Consider the following 9,427-nt stretch of genomic DNA (forward strand, 5'->3'; position numbering starts at 1 on the left):
GTTAGTATACTGTATTGGTGTTTTTCTTTCTGGCTTACTTCACTCTGTATAATCGGCTCCAGTTTCATCCATCTCACCAGAACTGATTCAAATGAATTCTTTTTAACAGCTGAGTAATACTCCATTGTGTATATGTACCATAGCTTTCTTATCCATTCATCTGCTGATGGACATCTAGGTTGTTTCCATGTCCTGGCTATTATAAACAGTGCTGTGATGAACATTGGGGTACATGTGTCTCTTTCAATTCTGGTTTCCTCGGTGTATATGCCCAGCAGTGGGATTGCTGGGTCATAAGGTAGTTCTATTTGCAATTTTTTAAGGAATCTCCACACTGTTCTCCATAGTGGCTGTACTAGTTTGCATTCCCACCAACAGTGTAGGAGGATTCCCTTTTCTCCACACCCTCTCCAGCATTTATTGCTTACAGATTTTTGGATCGCAGCCATTCTGACTGGTGTGAAGTGGTACCTCAGTGTGGTTTTGATTTGCATTTCTCTAATAATGAGTGATGTTGAGCCTCTTTTCATGTGTTTGTTAGCCATCTGTATGTCTTCTTTGGAGAAATGTCTATTTAGTTCTTTGGCCCATTTTTTGATTGGGTCGTTTATTTTTCTGGAATTGAGCTGCAGAAGTTGCTTGTATATTTTTGAGATTAGTTGTTTGTCAGTTGCTTCATTTGCTATTATTTTCTCCCATTCAGAAGGCTGTCTTTTCACCTTGCTTATATTTTCCTTTGTTGTGCAGAAGCTTTTAATTTTAATTAGATCCCATTTGTTTATTTTTGCTTTTATTTCCAGAATTCTGGGAGGTGGATCATAGAGGATCCTGCTGTGATTTATGTCGGAGAGTGTTTTGCCTGTTCTCCTCTAGGAGTTTTATAGTTTCTGGTCTTACATTTAGATCTTTATGATCCAAATCTCACATCCATGATTGACTATTGGAAAAACCATAGCTTTGACTATACAAACCTTTGCTGGCAAACAGATGTCTCTGCTTTTTAATATACTCCCTAGATTCATCATAGCTTTTCTTCCAAGGAGCAAGTGTCTTTTAATTTCATAGCTTCAGTCACCATCTGCAGTGATTTTGGAGCCCCCCGAAAAATAAAGTCTCTCACTGTTTCCATTGTTTCCCCATCTATTTGCCATGAAGTGAAGGGACCAGATGCCATGATCTTAGTTTTTTGAATGTTGAGTTCTAACCCAGCTTTTTCACTCTCCTCTTTCACCTTCAACAAGAGGCTCCTTAGTTCCTCTTTGCTTTCTGCCATTAAGGTGGTGTTATCAGCATATTTGAGGTTATTGCTCTTTCTCCCAGCAGTCTTGATTCCAGTTTGTGCTTCGTCCAGCAAAGCATTTCACATGATGTACTCTGCATAGAAGTTAAATAAGCAGGGTGACAATAGACAGCCTTGACGTACTCCTTCCTCAATTTGGAACCAGTCTGTTGTTCCATGTCCAGTTCTAACTATTGCTTCTTGACCTGCACACGGATTTCTCAGGAGGCAGAGAAGGTGGTCTGATATTCCCATCTCTTGAAGAATTTTCCACAGTTTATTGTGATCCACACAGTCAAAGACTTTAGCATAGTCAGTGAAGCAGTAGATGTTTTTCTGGAATTCCCTTGCTTTTTCTATGACCCAACAGATGTTGGCAATTTGATCTCTGGTTCGTCTGCCTTTTCTAAATCCAGCTTGTACATCTGGAAGTTCTTGGTTCATGTATTGTTGAAGCCTAGCTTGAAGGGTTTTGAGCATTACTTTGCTAGCATGTGAAATAAGTGCAATTGTGTGGTAGTTTGTACTTTCTTTGGCATTGCTCTTCCTTGGGATTGGAATGAAAACCACTGAGGCCTACTGCTAAAAATTAATGGCACGTGTTGCAATCATTTTCATATTTCCCCAAAGACTCAACATATTTGCTGGTATTTAACAGACTCTTATTCCAGGAAAGGCTGTTGAGGTGTATTTGAAATAATGATATTTGACTTAGTCAACCAAGCACTCTGTCACTCTCTTAGCAGAAAAAGCTCAAAACAAAAATTTCATGTTTTTAGCCAGAAGCATCTGCAAAGTATGTCTTTGACCATGAGTTGATCATTTGAAGAAATATATGAGAAAGAAATATTAGAGCATGATTCTCACTACACATGAATCTGCCCAATGGTTTTCCCATCCTGTTCCCAAGTGTATTGTCCTTAGGACACAGCTACAGTTTTAAGACGGTTAAATCCAAAAACAAAAAGAACGTTTTGAATTTCTTTTATATCAACCATTTCAATATACAGTGTTTTAAAAGTATGAGGATCTATTAGTGATTTTCACGCATAATCCTTTTTGTTCAGTCCTGATGTACAATCTGTCAGCAAATTCTTTGATGCACTTTATTATGTCTCTTCTTGCTATCACTTGATTGTCTCACAGCTGTCTGCTCATTTCTATCTTGATTAATTTCTTCTCGGGTGCCTATATGTCTGATTTGGGAAATGATGTTGGTCTATTTGAGCCGTTGGCTTTTTGTAATAATTAATTAAATGAAATGGAATATGAAACTACATAGCCTGAGAAATAAATGATGCTGAGAACTAGGAAAACTAACAAGAGACACTGGGAGTGTGTAAATCTTACTGGAAAGCAGTTTTATTCCTATTTTTTCAAAAGCCATTTATCTAAAGAATACATGTGGTCCACTCCAGGTGGGCCCATGGTTCAGACCGAGGCAAGGTCAATCTGTTCAGTTCCCCACAGGCTCTCCCTCTGGCTCAACTTCTGTGCACCTCTTTGGAGTTCATGTTTTCTCTCTAGTTTATTAGTAAGAGTGAAGACTTAGAAGGAGAAAACTGGATCCACTCTGGAAGATTATTGCACTGAGGACTATTCTGCTTTTATTAACCTGGTGTCCTGATGAAAATCTATTACTCAACATTTTAATGAGTTTTCATCACTAGCTTAAGAAGACTTGAAATGGCAGAATCTACAGAACATAAAATATCAAAACAGCTGTTTGAAGGGATGCATGTCTAGCCATGGGAAACTCCTAGCCAGTCACTCCTTTAAGTTCTTAATTTACATGAGTTTTCAGTGTGCTAAATGGCAATCCACTCCAGTATTCATGCCTGGAAAATCCCATGCACTGAAGAGCCTGGTGGGCTACAGTCCATGGGGTCGCACACAGTCGGACAGGACTGAGTGACTTCACTTTCACTTTCAGTGTGCTATCCTACCTATACTTGTAAAAAATATTTTAACAAGGTTTGTCAAAATAATGTCAGTTATTGGTTAAGTGTCAATTGCCCCCTGCCTAAAAAGCAGTCAACTAAATTTTCAACCTTGTAGGAGGCAAAAGCTGTAATTTCATATTCTGATGTAGAGAGTCAGATAGATAACAAAAAGAACCATTAAGTACAGAACGTCATACTTCAAAGACATTGCAAGCAATCAAAACAACATCTTCATGCCCATGACTTTTGAAAACATTGAGTTTCTCAAAAATTCAACAGGAGTTTACATGGAGTATAAAATTTACTTCACATAGACACTTTGAATTTTTAAATGAACCATTTGCTGTTAGTAGCAAAGTTGCTCAAGTTTTGCTGGAACTTTAGACAAGAAGAATGGATCAGACTGGAGTTATGAATATAAACATTCTCAGAGCTCAGATAGTTCCATCACCAAAATCTCGCCACTGGAATAGGACTACATCTAATAACCAGTTTAGGGACATATAATGAATTGACTTTTAGGATTTTTTCTAAAATGTTTTACATTTGCAAAACTTGTTACATTTCCCCCTATTTAGAACATTAACTCATCTGTATAATAAACCTTTTTGCATGGACAGATACTCAGGGCTATGATTCAAATATAAGCATTAGACTCAGTTCTGCCCTTCCTGACCACACCACATGGCAGTACCCTCTGCAGAATCCTGGGTGATAGCAAACCCCTTCTCCAGCTCCCTCCTGATTTGTCAAGGTGGTTGTACCAGTAATGTCAGTCCTTCCTGGGGATACCATGGATATGTGAAAAGAATAAAAAGTCTTCCAAATAAACATACTCACTCACAAAGGGTAGCAAAAGAAGGTATCATGCACAATGCTTTTACTTTTTAATGTTGTTGATTATATTATTTGGAGTCTCTCCTGATTCTCCAGTGGTTCAGGGGGTAAAGAATCTGCCTGTAACGCAGGAGACAAAGGACACCCGGGTTCAATCCCTAGGTTGGGAAGATCCCCTGGAGGGGGACATGGCAACGCACTCCAGTTTTCTTACCTGAAAAAGCCCTTGGTCAAAGTAGCCTCGTGGGCTAGAGTCCAAAAAAAATGTTGCAAAGAGTCGGACACAACTAAGAAACTAAGCACAACAAACAAAACTCCTGCTTATTAAATAATCATAGACTCTGTAGAAAATGTCAGACAATTCTTTATTTAACCTCACACACTTAAAAAAAAAAACAAAACTGTAGGTGCATTGCAAAGGTTTGGGAACTTGCCAAAAATGAAGTCCCTGGGAGATGTCCATGCAAAATGTTGACTGACATAAATATGAAACTTCTTTTAGCCTCACCCTTACACTCTCTGAGCTGAAAATGACAGCAGAAATAGGTACTTAAAATTCCTCAAGTAGGATGCCCAATAAATGTTAGGTAAGAAAAAAAATAATTAGACTCCATGTGCTCTAGCAATAGCTACCAGGACCATTGCTCACGGAAAGTTCTAATGGCTTACGGTTGTCAGGACGACTAGAAATTGTTGCCATTGAGTCTTATGGGAAGATGGACTTGTGCATGAGGTGAATGCTCGTGCAATCCCTTTGTCTCTCTCCTGCTTTAGCAAATATCAGCATGAGGGAACCAGGGAGCAGGAGAGGGAAGAAATACTACACGGTTATATTATCTGATATCCTAAATGTCAAAGGATACTCTTTCATCCTAAAACAAAATCTAAAATCTTTGTGACAATTTAAGCATAAAATGAAGACTCCCCTCATAAACCAACTCCACTTCTTTGACATTTCTATTATCACTAATTTTCAATAATGTACAGTAGATTTTGCTTTGTGATAATAAAACTACCCATGTTACAAGTTTGGTTTTATATAATACTCCATATGGTGGATTCATAATAAATTTCTACTGGGAATACAATCATAAACCACTATTTTCTGCTATAAAAAACCATTAAAGCACAGACATGCACAAACAAGGTAATCTGCAATAAATTTGGAAATGTTAAAATACTACAAATGTAAATGTATTCAGCTCCATTGCAATGCATGTAATTTCCATAGCTTTATTAGAAATCTTGCCTTTGCAGTGGTTCAGCGATAGGTTATAAATATAGCAGGAATGAGTCAGCATGCAAATCCCTTCTCTGTGAAAAAACAATTTGAAAGGTTTTATAGCCCAAAGCTGTTTATTATTTTGTAAGAATGGTAATGTAAGTTTGTGTTTGGAACCTGCTGAGAGGAGAATTCTCAAAACATCCTGTTTATAAAACAGCAAGAGGGAAAAAATTTCAGCAAATTAAAAAAAAAAAAACCCAACATTTGATTTATGTAAGGTCATGGAAATAACATTTCCCAAATCCAACATTTAGCTGATGGGCTTCTGTCTGCAGACATTAGAGTCATTCAAGAGATGATCAGTATATCCCACTAAGGAAAGCAGAGCAGTGTTAGCTTGGCAAATCTGAATCCTGGAGGCAGATAAGTAAATGTCTGTGGAGATGAGATGGGGTTACAAAGACGAAGAGGACCAAGGACAGAACTGTCACGCACAGCTAGAGTAGGGCATGTCATGAGGAAGAGGGAGACCCCGAGGTGCAAGAACCTGAGCTCGGCATGTCTGCGGAGAAAAGAAAGTTGCAAGGAGGAGGGTCTCAGATAAGGAGGAAAACCCAAGAAGAATGAGGATCGAGAACGGGTGACTGGACTTGGAAGTCAAGAGCTCCCTATAACCTTCAGAAGTCTAGATCAGGCAAGGACCTGGTGGGAAGCAGAAGCCACCCTGCAAGAACATGAGGAGTGAGTAGATGGGTGACGGTATGGATATTACAGACCTGGACCACTTAGCAAAAAGGGAGGGACTTGTTAGCTTGAGTACAAAATGGATCAAGGAAGGGTCTCTCCAGACAGAAAAGAACTGGGGAGGTTTAAAGTCAATGAAGAGGGGGAAACCAAAGATGCAGGAGACGATAGTTATTCCTAATAGGATGAAGTTCAGGTGGAATGCCAATGAAGCTCAAGGACACGGGTGAAAGGATCCTCTTAGGTAGGAGGTGGAGCATTTACTTATAAAGAATGGGACTAGTAAAGATAAAGAAAAAGTCTGCAGAGAGTATAAGGAAGGAAATTGGTGGAACTGAGGTCCAAAGACCTCATTCAAATAACCAAGAAGCAAGCTCTTAAATGTAACAACTCATTTAAAAAACTATTACTATTTCTTTGTGAGCACACAGATAGGGTCTGTGTGTATGATGTGAGGGAACCAAAGACTATAAAAGATTCCAAACTATCCAAACACATGTGCATGCACTCTGTCATGTAAATACACATAGACAGACACACACACACACACACACACACGTGCATGTACATACTGAGAAAAAAATGCAAGCCCATTCCAAAACTAGATATTCTCATTTATTACATTGCTCATAGTACCGACTGATGACTTTTTCTCAATTTCTCCTTTTCCCTACAGAGGCTCTTTCTAAATATGAATCTTGAGCCCATCTCAAGCAGAATGGAGCTGAGCATCTTCCACAGGGTTCAAAACACATGCAACTGCATAAAGGGAAGTAATCTGGGCATATAAGCACAGAGCTGGTTAGATAAAATGAAATGTGGAAGGGCAGAAATAGAATTTGAAAAGACAATGTTAAAAAAGGAGGCAAAGAATAAGTTTATTTCCCAACATGAAAGAATTGGTGCACCTTCTTATCTCTGATCACATGAAGAGAGGAGACTGTATGAACAGGCCAGGAGTATATATGGGGATACTATTTCAGGATTTGACTCCAAAATTGAGGAATTCATTCTTTTACATTAAGAGGGAATTGGAGTGGATTTAAAGGAATATATGAGTAATGAAAATTCTTTCAAAGGAAGAAAAGTTTTAATAAGGAGGAAATAAAATAGTGACGTGGATAAGCATAGAAAATTATTATGAGAAAATCAAAACTGTGAGCAAAAAGGGTAACCAGAACTCACAGAGCTATTTTAAGAGTGAAAACCAAGTGAAAAATGTCAAGTATAAGATTATTCTTATTTGACATTTTTATACAGCAGCAACTTATAAAAACATCAAACACTGACATAATCCTTCCTCTAGCATTTTAACACATCATTATATTGTTAACAACGACAAATGGCTGTAGCCATTCATGACTTTTTAATAGATTTCTTTTATCATAAAAGTGTCACTTTTAGGATAATCTGCATTCTTACATTTTTATGTTCTGCTATGGTTTTAAAATGTCAAGTATAGGAGATATCTAAGTCTCCAATGCTTAAGAGTTTTACTACAGATCTTGAGAATATCAGTATAAAATAAGCCTTAATCTGATATGGCTGCTGTGCTCAATTCATGTTTTCTCCTTTTAAAAATAATTACAAAGTACATGAATTAGGTAAAGATGGAATTGTGGGTTAAAGTCATAATAGACAGGAAATTTGTAGAGGAGGCTTCCTTGACCTACATGCAAGTTCTTACATGTTCAATCCCACAGGCACTATTATGTAGGAGACATTTGGCCTGCCTGCTCAATTAGCAATGATGGTAACAATGTGTCATTTCTTCAGGAGCTAACATGTGTCAAATCTCCAAACAGATTACTTTGATCATTCTTCTTAAATGTGAGGAAAACAAAATGATTAAATATTGTTATCAAAGATCAGGCAAGTCAGCCACAGAAGCAGAGTTAGAACTCCAGTGAATCAATACGCTAGGGCAGAGACAGAAACTTTTTCTATAAAAGGGACAAATAGTCAACACTTTAGGCTAGCAGGACACATGATCTGTGTTACAACTACTCAAGTCTGATACCACAGCACAAAAGCCAATGGAGACAGCACATAAATATTGATAAGTGAGCATGGCCCAATAAAAGTGCACCAATAAAATTTTATTTACAAAACCAGGAATTGGGCCAATCCTTGATCTAGTGGATCAACTCACACAATCTGTCAAAGACTGCAGCTCAAATCTTAGCAAACACTAATTTTGTCTAGATTGAATAACTATAATAACATTAATGAGATTTTCCAGATACCAAGCAACATGCTAGGCACTTTCTATAAATTATTTCATTTTCATCCTATTCGCTAAGTACTGCTATTGCCTTCATTTTGCATATGAGAAAACTCAAGTACAGAGAGGTCTATGAATTACAGAAAGCCCCTCAGCTGAAAGCAAAGGAGAAAGAATTTGAAAGTAGTCATCTGGATCAAAGATTATGGTCTTAACCACTGCCTGATGCTCAATGCATTAACTTGTGGATACTAAGAAAACATGAAGCCAATGGACATTTTCCTGGAAAGGGATTGTAGGGCGATATAGACTCTTTAAATTTAACAAATGGAGAGAGGGAATGCTCCTGGTGGCTGCGGCTGCTGCTGCTAAGTCGCTTCAGTCATGTCCGACTCTATGCGACTCCATAGACGGCAGCCCACCAGGCTCCCCCATCCCTGGGATTCTCCAGGCAAGAACACTGGAGTGGGTTGCCATTTCCTTCTCCAATGCATGAAAGTGAAAAGTCAAAGTGAAGTCGCTCAGTTGTGTCCGACTCTTAGCGACCCCACAGACTGCAGCCCACCAGGCTCCTCCGTCCATGGGATTTTCCAGGCAAGAGTACTGGAGTGGGGTGCCATTGCCTTCTCCCCTCCTGGTGGCTAGGTATCTTGAATTGGCCCATTCTGATCTAATTGTGAGTGTGCTACTGCAAACCCACCATCACCACACTGAAAATGAGACCTACAAACCGAATCCTCCAGCAAGGTGACACCTAGACCATTAAATGCTCTCAGCCATCACTGGGAAAAGCCCTGGACTAGGGCAGCAAGAAGAAACACGAGTTTAAATCATAGGCGAAACCAGGAAAGAATCTACCCTCTTACAGCCACCTACAGAAAGGCTTGCACCCTGAATTTCTCAGCTCATCCTCCACCACTCTCCAGCCCAAATGAGAATGAATGAAAAACAAATTTCCCACATAAATGAAAACCAAGATGTGGCGCTTCTAGCATCTTTGGTTTGCATGGCACATTCCCACAGTAGACAAGCATCACTTTATCCTCATCTCACAAATGAAGTAAGAGGGGTCATTAAGACCCAGGCCACATAATAAGGAAAGACTCAATATCAACTCTTCTGAGTCAGCTTTGGGGCCTCTTTCCACTTAACCAGACTGTCTTCTAAACTTTCAA

Source organism: Ovis canadensis, chromosome 4 (genome assembly GCF_042477335.2).
Source record: "Ovis canadensis isolate MfBH-ARS-UI-01 breed Bighorn chromosome 4, ARS-UI_OviCan_v2, whole genome shotgun sequence".
Classification (NCBI taxonomy): domain Eukaryota; kingdom Metazoa; phylum Chordata; class Mammalia; order Artiodactyla; family Bovidae; genus Ovis; species Ovis canadensis.